Below are 10,668 nucleotides of genomic sequence, written 5' to 3'. Positions count from 1 at the left end.
TGTGACAAGTGGCTCCATTCAAAACTGTTTCAGTGTTTACATCTATGTTGCTTTGTATAACTCAAATAGTTAGTGCATCAGTGAGATAGTTAAGTCTGTGCCAGAGAGGATGACTGACCGAGTGACACTGACACATGCCCAGGTTTAAAATCACAGCATATTCAAGCAGGCCAGGAGGGTCAGAGGTGGCCCTAACATGACTGTGTTCCTGGAAACAGTCATGTTAGAGAGGAACATTTAGAGAAGTTATGACATGTCAGCTAAGGAGACAGAAATGAAGAAGGGATAAAGGGGATTTGAAAATGGGATCTAAGGCTGACTCAAGATAACTAATCAGGAATTTATCAACTTAGAAACTTTGTAACTTAATCTCTCGTTTTCAGCTAATCTTACTTTTTGTTGTATATTCATGTTTATAATTGAGTAGATTCTGTCACTACAAACTAGAGAAACTGCATCATCACCTAAAATTTCTGCAAAATTCAAAGTAGAAACTAACAAATATTTAGACTGTAACTTATTGCTGTAACTCAGTCTCATGTCTCCTAAATCTCTGCCTTCTCACCTCTTCTTCCTCTGTCTTTATCTTCTGCCTGGTTCACTTCTCACCTTTTCTTTTACCCTCACTCCTTTTTATCTGTCTGACCCAATCCTCTCTCCTCCCTATTTATTTGTCTTTTGTACTCTGTGTTTTTTGTTGTTGTTTTTTATTGCTGGCCTGGCAATGATTTCCGACGCGTTACTTTTTCCCTTGGCTCCTTTTTTACCCACCAACTGTGACATGCCTACGAACCTTGGCCTGATCTACTCGGTCTCTCAACACATTTCAGACATTTTCCATGTTTTGTTTCCATTCCAATTGCTTGTTGAAGCATTTGGCTGTGTTTCATTTAGATCAGTTTTTGTGGTTAACTAACATGTTAGGTGTTTGTTAAATGTATAAGTAGTGTGATACTTTTGCTATGACTGACAATACAGACACACAGAAATAAGAAGATGAGTAGAACCAGTGTGACTTGATCAGTTATCAGATTCCTCCTTAACCAAGTCCTACAAATGATCAGACATTATCTTCTGCATGCATTAGTAAACGTGAATCACTGCAGGAAGAACATGCTATGCTCCCCACTACGAGACAGGGTTATATGTGACTCTTTATGTGGGAGTGACTTTTTTGAACAAAACACTACAATTCTTTCTCTTTCTCAGGTTTAATATAATTGTTAATTAGGGTTGGGATTCTCAAAAGGCAGTGGGTCACATCATGCTGTCTGGAACACATACTGGTGAGTCTGGTTCACATCTGTCAAGCTCTACTCTCAGTGGATGCATTCCAGACATTTGTAGCAACAACTAGCTCATACTGGAGATTTATTTTACCAGCACATTTCCTGTCTGGTCTGGTTTCAGTGTTTCCAGCAGTAGCTGGCAGCTGTTTTCAGCAAACAAGCCCAGCAACCACCATAGACACAGCTAAGAGTCTCTGGTGAAGAAAGCAGACAATAACTACTTTAATGGTGAGATAATATTGCTCTGTGTCTACGGATGTAGGCAACTGTCTGCTAACACATTAGTCACAGCAGCTTTATGAGTCAGCTGGTTGTGGAAATCCTCTGCACCATAGTGATCATACAACAAATTACTGCAGCTTTAAAATGAGAAGATTTGTTTTGTATTTAGAAATACTGAAGAACATACAATGTTTGTGTTGTTATTATAATGCACACAAGTGCAGAGAAACTGCACATCTTGGGTAAATAAACTGCAGCTTGGTGCATCTGTACTGTGACATATTAAAGCAGTGGCTCCCAAACTGGGTGTGTGAAGCCTTCCAGTGGGTCACAGGATAAACTTTATAAGGAAAGAATGCAAACTCTACTTCAGATACACAATAATTAAATACATAATAAAGTTAATAATTTTATCTCTCCAATAATTTATTCAAGCAAAACAATCTGAGATGTAAAAAAGTCATTTGGTGAAACTTCTTATAACATATACTGTATGCAACAGGTGACAAGGAGATGTAAGTAGACTTTTTTTTTTACATTTAAGAACTTGTAAGGAGAAAATGTAACCAAAAAGAGCACAGATATGTGCCAGAGGAGGACAAAGATCTTTGTATTTGTTACTTTCATACTGGAGACATTTCCTACTGACTTAATCAGTGTCAGAACTTAATTTGGGTTAACACAGTGAATCTACAGCATTTCAGTCAGTGAGGATGGGACCATTTTGTTCACCTTCTTGACTTGATTTTTAACTGAAAATTTGTCTCTAGTGCAGTTTTAAATCTATATTGTGTCATTACTGGTGGCTTGATTATATTACTTTATTTTATATTTATTTGATAAGATACTCGTAGTAGGTGAGCAATTAGTACTAAGGCCATTTTCATTCCACCTGTTGTGACCCAGCCTTCTTCACATCTCTGTTATCTGTCATCAGATCACCAGCCCTCCAACCTACAGGATGTAACGCTCGATCTTTTCCCTCTTTTATAAGCCATCTCCTGAAATAGTGCTCCTATGTTGGCAGGCTGAAATGAGAGAACAGCGTACGTCATACCGCCAAGCTTTATGAACGTTCGTCATCATAAACACACGGTTATGATTATGATACTCACAGTTTACATTTAGTCACACAAACTACTTGGTTAGGAGAAAAAGACAGGTTACACTTGAACCCAACACAGTGCTTAGGGGAAAGCCCTGTGCCTCGTGCACCATCCATCCACCTCAACCTCCTCCTAACATGGACTCTGTGGCTCTTTAGACTACATGACCTACCTTCCTCCTTTGCTTGTGTCATAATTACTACACTCACCAGAGGGAGCCAAACTATAATATATGTAACAGTTGGCTGTAATAACCTGCTGGCACACGACATACAGTCATTTTTTTACAGGAAGACAGTCTGTTTGTCTCCCCCTCTGCTGTGGAGTGTGCTGGTCGGTGTGCAAGAGGTGTGTGGGTGCACATCTCTTTTTCTGCAGTGACCCGCTGTTCTGCTGCACTCTGCTTCCACAGCATCCTGCCGGCTGCCTGGCAACGCTCAGTGTCCATGGTAACGGAGCCAACAAACTCCCCCACTCCTCTTCAGCCCATAACCCTCAATTAGGGTTAGTGTGGTAGTCAGGAGAGCAGAGTCACAGGGGGGATTAACAGGGAAAGCTGGGAGGAACCTGGGTGGGCAGCTTTCAGGTTTACTGCAATCAGCCTCAGCTGATGCCAGTGTTCTCAGTGAAGAACTGCTCATTTAAAAGGAAGCAGAAGGGGTCGAACAGAGGTGACTGCTTACGAGTTGACAAGCATGACTGTGAAATGATGCAAAGCTGTGGACAGTATTTTCAATAAACTTTGTTAGAAAAATGAATCCATGTCTTCACACTGAAGGAAGTTACAGAAAAGGTGGCTAATAAATAATAAAAAATATACACTTGCAGATTATTTGGGAAGTAAATATAGAGCTGTACATGTAGAAGTGTCTGGGCTCTCGCATGTAGATTAAAGTCAAGCCTACAACAGCCAAAAAAGAATTAAAAGTAAAAATTTGATTGAATTAAATCAACTCGTCTTTTCCCTTTTCAGGATCTAGATCAGTAACTGTTGACACCTACTGAGACAGTAGAGTTTCTGCTAGAATTGGATCTTAGTTGCAAGTCTATAGCATTATTTGTTTTCTCACTGGAGCCAGTTTTCCTCTATAAATGTGAACATTCTGTAACAGCAGATCTGGAATATGACTTGGATCCAGATGAGACTTTAGTGTGTGGTAGAACTTTTATAGACATTACTGTGCAATTTTTGTCCAATCACTGTGTATACATCTCTGTGAAACTGTCCCCATCAATTGGTGGTAAAAATAATAATCCTTAAAAAACATTCCTGGATTTCGGATGATGATCTGGATCAGCACCAAAATCTAGCAGCTTGTTCTATGGGTTGTACTCTATCTCTCCAAGACATTTAATCAAAATCCATTGATAACTTTCTGAGTTATGCTGTGAATAAGCAAATAAACCAACACATGCCAGTAAAACTGGAGGTAATGAACATATATGAAGACCATATGTCCGGTAGGACGTCACTGTGGTGCCACAGCAGGCAGGACCTGAGCAACATGAGCTTGTATCTACCATAAAGAAGAGGGTAGACTGCACACACACATATTTAAAGTTCACAACTTAATTTAACTTCAGTGGGCTTTACTTTGGAATAACTGATAAGCAAACTGTTAACTGGAATTTCTATGGCGCCATCTTCACCTCATGTTTTATGTTGAGACAACCATAAGTCTTTTACAATGTCCATGTCAAATATACTGTAGGTGGATTTCATTCATTCATTCATTCATTTATCTATTTATTTATCTACTTATTTAGTTTCCAAGTCATATTCCAGATCTGCTTTTTTTTTTTTTACCTGTTTGTGTGTTTTGGACAGGTTCTGTTAGGCCTCCATCTTGCTCCTGCTCAGTCATGGTGTTCTGCCACTGAAACCTTCAGCAGTGATGCCTGTGATCTGCGAGCAGGCCACAGGAAACGTCATCTTCACCTTGAAGAAAAACAGAATCTATGGAAGATTTACAGTTAATATACAGTGTATGTTCTACAAGTTTTAAAGTTGTGTCTATTTGTATGTATGTTATTATACTATTTAATTCAAGGTTTTGATTTAATTTGTAATCTAGTAATAATGAAAGATACACTCTGAAGTGATGCTATTTGTTTTAGCAGTACTAGAAGTTGCATTGTACTTCATTTCAGTAACATTGTCAAGATCCACAGGAGTAATAAAAGCAATGAAAATAGTAAACACCATTTTCAGATAAAGCAATAGGTTTCTCATATCATTTAAAAAGCGTTCAGCACAAATGTGTTGTAGTAAAAACAAACAGCCACTGGAGGGAGGCTTTCATCCAGAAATGGACTGAAGGATGAGACCCCATCTGGCCTGCAGGGGGCGTGATACTCCTGCCTCTGCAGCTCCAGACCACCTCTTTGAGAAGCTCTCACAGGACTCAGGCTGATCTTTGTCTTTTCGTTGATATGATGCTTTGTTGTGTTTCAGCTGTATGGAATTCAGATCAGCGCTGACAGAGCTTTATTCTCCTTCCTATCTGTATTTCTTTTTACTGCACTTTTCATATGACACGATCACAGAAAACATGCCAGAGTGCTGCTGCCTCAAACTTCCTGACTCCTACTTGTTTATATTGCTGACACCAGCTAAGATGCTACACAACACAGGAGCACACTTTCAAAAAGTAAAAAATCATTGAGGATCCTCTAAGATGTGGTTAGTAGACCTGAGCTCCTGAGTGAGTGTGTGGACTCCTCCAGCAGCTTTGTTCCTGCACAAACTCTTTATTTTAGAGCAGTTGCCAAATTACTTTTGAGCATCTTTAAGGGCTTCTCTAAGACGCTTTTGCTCCTGAGGAGTCCTTTACTCAAAGTGGTGCTTAGATAAACTCAATGGGAACAAGAGGTTCCTGAAGACACCTAACAGTTAATGAGCTCCTTCGCTGAAGCTCAGACTTGTAGCAGTTCTCTGTGGATCCACATCAGATCTTAATCAGGCTGAAGCATTTAAAACCAGGGCCATATACAGAATAGAGTGTACTGTATATGGTAATAATCTGGGATGTTGGTGTGGCTAAGATGTCACATCTGGTCTGGTGACATCTCAAGATAGATAATATAAAACATCCAGTACATGTTTGCATCCTAATATGAACTAAACAGTACCACTGTACATCAAATGCAAATGGTTATGTTGTGTCATATAGCTGGTGTCCAGTCCACGGGGACATAAAGTTATAATGAACTGTGATAAATGTATCTGTAGGAAGCTCCATCGAAATGTTTCGCCACTGCAACAGGGTGGTCGGCGTCATGTGTCATCTCCTCTGGGCTCTACACAGAAAATCTGCCGAAACAAAGACTCCCCCTCCAAGAACACAACTCAGGGTCTTTAAAATCATCTGTGCAAAGGAACACATCATGATTGCAGGAAATATAGACAAGACACACTCCAATATTTCATATCAGAAAACAATAATGAAAAATAAATAAATGTATGAACTAAAAATACACACATATCTCTTCACATTCAGTATGAAGTAAATCGGGCATGTCCTGCCTGTAGTTTCACCACAGTTGGCTTCAGCCCTGTTGGTTTTCCCAGGGACTGTTGAAGTCAGAGAAGAGGCTTTACAGCTTCACTAGAACTGGAGGATCACACAGATGGGTGATTCAGATCAAATCACACTCATGTGTCTCTGCTGGTTATGTTCTTAGATTACAGTGACACACTCCTTCACCACACAGTGTCTTTGTTTTCAACAGGAAGTGCATGTTGCTAAAAACACTATTGCTTTTTTAAATACAGAAGCATTCTCTTCCTTCACCTCTCCCTCTTCCTGCTCTTCTTCCTCCTCTTTCCTTTCTTTCCATTGCTTCCTCTTCCTTTCTCTTCCTTCAGTTTCCTCCTCTTCCCTCCTTGTTCTTTTCTATCTCCTACTCTCCTTTTTAACCTCTCCTGCTTCCTCCATCTTGTCCTTCTCCATCTCTCCTTCCTTCCTGCCCTTCCTCGTCTTTCTCCCCCCTCCTCCTCCTCCTCCTCCCTCTCGTTTCCTCCTCCTGCTGCTGTCCCGTGTGAACAGAGCTTCTTTTCTCTCCTCTCTCCTCCTCTTTGGATGCCCGCCCGTTTCTGGAATTCAGAAACACCTCTCACTTTTAATTTATGTGCATATTAATTGCCCTCCATTGTAATTTCCACCGTGGGATACAACATGCAAATGTGCCATGCATTCGTGCGTGTGTGCGCGTGCGACCCCCCCAAAACACGCCACAGACATCTCTGCCTTCCCCTTCATACACTTCTATCATTTCACTCGCAAGTGAGTGTATTTAGAAAGTTGTAATGACATGTTCTATTATTTTCCACAATTTAAAAATATTTTTAATTAGCAAAAACATCAAATGAAATAATAGTTTTCGCTCTGTATTTATTAAATATACCATTGCCTAATATTTTATTTTTTTTATCATGATTTCACTACAGGGAAAATGTGAATTTTTAGGTTTGAATAAGACTAACGTGTCCTTTAATACACACTTAATTCTTCTTGCTTACAAAAGTAAGCAAATCATTGTCACCCCCATAAAAGTATTTTCTCCTTAATCCCTGACTATTACTGAACCTCCTGCACGGCCATGGTCCCTGAAATGAGAAGCAAATCTAAAAAAAAAACCATTTGTCATTATTTTAAAAACTCGATAAATTGGACTTCGGCCAGTAAAGCTGCAAACATTTGGACACCATTCCTCTGAAGATGTTTATAAAATAAAATGGTTGAGCTTCCTGTGTGGTGATCAGCAGTTCCCCTCCCTGACCTGAAGTTGATCCAAAGCAAAACAAAAAGGTTTTTGGTTTTTTCTGTCTCATGTGTCCTGTGTTGAAATAAGAGATAAAGAAGGAATCGGACGCAGCTGAGCGACTGTGTGGCAATGAAACCAGATTTTATTTTTAATTTGCAGCTAGAACTGGGTCCAGTTATGTCAGAGAACTGTCAGTAACCTAAAACCTGCCAGCCACGCGTCGTTGTTTGAATTTGGCTCCAGAACCTAAAAACCTGAGTTCACGAGTTGGGTCTGAAAGCAGGTCTAATCTGTGGGTTTAATCCCAGCAGCCAGTCCCATACTGTAAATCACTAAACGCTGCGTGTTCACGTTAATCCCACGTGTGATCCCCTCACACACGTCAGTGAGCAGCAGCACGAAGTTCGCGACGCTCCGAAAATGTTTCCATCTGCCCGAAGACTTGTTTCGATGAAATCTGCAAATATTTTACCCATTTTAAATAATCTGTTAATCTCTTCACACAACTGGTAGGTAGGTCTCTTACATCGTAGCAAATGGCCCTTAGCGAGTTTTTTTTTTAGTAAAGTGAAATTGTGCAGTGAAGTGAGTCGAGTTTTTTAATCTTTTATTATAAACTTTTAACCAAAAAAACTAAAGTTAAAAAAAAAAAATAGATTCAGTTAAACGACTCTAATGACGTGATGTAAAAACAAAGTGTTTCGATTGTTCTCATGCTGTTTGAAAAAGAGGATTTCAGAAGCAAAGGACAAATCATCATTAATCACATTTATGTTAATTTACCACTGAGGACGGCGCGTCCGTTCGCTGCTGCAGAGAGGATGTGCGCATAAACTGGTCTCCAGTCAGTGATCAGTCACTTCTTTTTAAATCGCCCATTTATTTATTTTCACTTTTGTTAATTTCACCAGAAATTTCGCATCATAAAAATCCGCGTGCAAAAGATCATTTGACATAAAGGCTTCACGGCATCTGGAAAAGTGAAAGGTTTCGCACTTTCAAGGAAGAAGGAAAATGTCAAAGCATCGTTAACTAAATAGAAATGACTTTACTAGTTTCTCCCTTTTCAGCACACACACACACACACACGCACAGGCCCGACCAGGAGGCTACTCACTACCAGGTCAGTGTTACTGTCACACGACTGAGTCATTAGCGTTACTGTTATTTACATTACAAGATTCGCAAATTATAACACAACGCATATTTATAAAGGTATGACAAATAATCGACATCTCCCCTTTCTCTCACTCCAGACACACACATACACACACATCAGTCATTCCTCCACACACGCCCTCCGCCACCCTTCATGTTGCGCATTGCGCATGTCCGCGTTGCAAAAGCATTAGGCAATTAATTTCACATTAAGCAGCACCAGATCATCAGTGGCACCACGGAAAAAAGACACAGCCAGAAGGAGAGGAAGTCAAACCTGCACACGTTCCTCGTGACAACCTGCGGCTGCTGGAGGAAATGCGTCACAAACAGCCACAGGTCACCGTCAGTAACAACACAACACAACAGCCTTCAGGCTCCGTGTGTCACTGCTCTCACAACATGTCCGGCAGAAATGTTCACATCGAACCTGACCACAGCAAGGCAGGTGTAATACACACAGCGTGCAGGCTGTGGCCATTTTAATAGGTACCCCTACATGACTGAATGTGATCCAGTGCAACAGGTCTGCCTCTGTTGGGGACGACTGTATGCTCAGGCTTGGTTGACCCGGTCACAGTGGTGGTGCTGTGCTAGTGTGCTTCTCGTCTTCTTACCTCTTCATGTTTGTCCAAATATTAAAAACACCTCTCAATATAATGCATTTAATTTCAGCTCCACTGCAAACAACAAGCCCAGTAATAATCACAGGCTATAGTTTAATTAGTGCCTCTGGGACGGTGTTAATCTGAACTGAACATCGCTGTCTTCATTATGCAGATGCTGTACTAGACTTTACAGGTGTACCTAATAAAATGGCCACTCGTTGTAAAATGAACAGTCAGACATTGAACCTATATATACATAACAAATGATGGTCTTTTATACTGTAAATCGCCATTAAGGTTGTGTGCATGGCTTTGTTATTATTAAAGAGTTGAGATGGAAGGACTTTTGGGTTGCCAGGTTGTGAATAATTCATCTGTAAGGTTTTTAATCCTCCATCAGGACATGCCCTCGTTTTAGCTCTTTAAAACCCTCTAACAGAGCACCTCATATAAAAAAATCTAAATATTACCAATTTATTGACATGTATAGCTGCAGACCTGAAAACCCACTATGCATTACTAACATTTATTAGTAAATTGCTACTAAATAAAAACACCTAATGGGGTTTTCACAACCTACTGGCAACCCAGTGCGTTGCTCTTATTAATGGCTTATAACTGCTCTACAATATGAGGCATGCATAAACGATTTATTAACTTTTGATAAAGCCATTAGTTTCATCTTATAAACCTTTTATAGAGGGCGACTCATCAGGACGTGGTGCCCAGATGAATAAACACAACCAACACTGTGTGTATTGGACCAATGTGTACACACTCTTCAATGGACAAAAACTCTTAAAACACCTCTTTTTTAAAGAGAAATGTACATGTCCATTTTTAAATCTGAGCGTGTCCTTGCAGAATAACGACGTTTATTCTGCTTCTTAATATCACGAAAAATGCCAGTAATTAAATTAACACAAAATCATTAATAAATGTTATATGCAAATTAAAAAGTACACAGGTGGGTTATATTTTGAATATTAAGAGGTGGAGGAGTATGCAGCATTTCTGCTGGTGTAAAGATATAAACGTATTTTCACATAAATAGAAAATTCTGTGAAAAATTCAGCCATTTAAAAAATCTCATTAATTGCTCGTGATTTATGGCGCTAATCTGAAGTGAAGCCCTGCGGCTCCTCAGACTTATATTTTCAACATGAATCTGCATCTGAACAGGATCAGTGTATGCTGCTGTAATATGCATTTAACAAATAACATTAAATGTATCTTAGAGCCTGTAAATAATCAGTGTAAACACCATGACTTAATGTGTGAGTGCGCGCAGCTTCACCCTAAAACATTTATTAAAGATTTGGGAAAAGAAAAAGCCACGCCAGGCCTCTGCCATCCATTTGAAAATCCTTCTCTTCTGAGTCCACATGGAAAAGAAAAATCATCCCCTCGTTTCCCTCCAGCACCGACATGAATTTCTGACTCATTAGCATTTATGCAAATGAGTTTCTAATTGCAGGCGTAATGACTCTGGCGTGGGAGATTTTTCAATCCGCCATG

At 39.8% G+C, this 10,668-nt stretch overlaps 1 long non-coding RNA gene across 1 annotated transcript in view; it reads right to left on the bottom strand.

The window, feature by feature from the left end:
* Positions 1-3,472: 3,472 nt before the first annotated feature.
* LOC109970060 (uncharacterized) overlaps positions 3,473-10,668 on the bottom strand; it is a 48,014-nt gene continuing 40,818 nt past the window's right edge. The window contains exons 3-4 of the long non-coding RNA XR_002276358.1: positions 4,425-4,556; positions 3,473-3,518 (exon numbers count right to left, since the gene is read on the bottom strand). This is a non-coding gene — a long non-coding RNA (uncharacterized LOC109970060). The remainder of the gene's footprint in view (positions 3,519-4,424; positions 4,557-10,668) is intronic.

This window comes from Monopterus albus, unplaced genomic scaffold (genome assembly GCF_001952655.1).
Source record: "Monopterus albus unplaced genomic scaffold, M_albus_1.0 scaffold189.1, whole genome shotgun sequence".
NCBI lineage: Eukaryota > Metazoa > Chordata > Actinopteri > Synbranchiformes > Synbranchidae > Monopterus > Monopterus albus.
The sequence above is the reverse complement of the archived record's forward strand: the minus strand, read 5'-3'. Positions and strand labels throughout refer to the sequence as shown.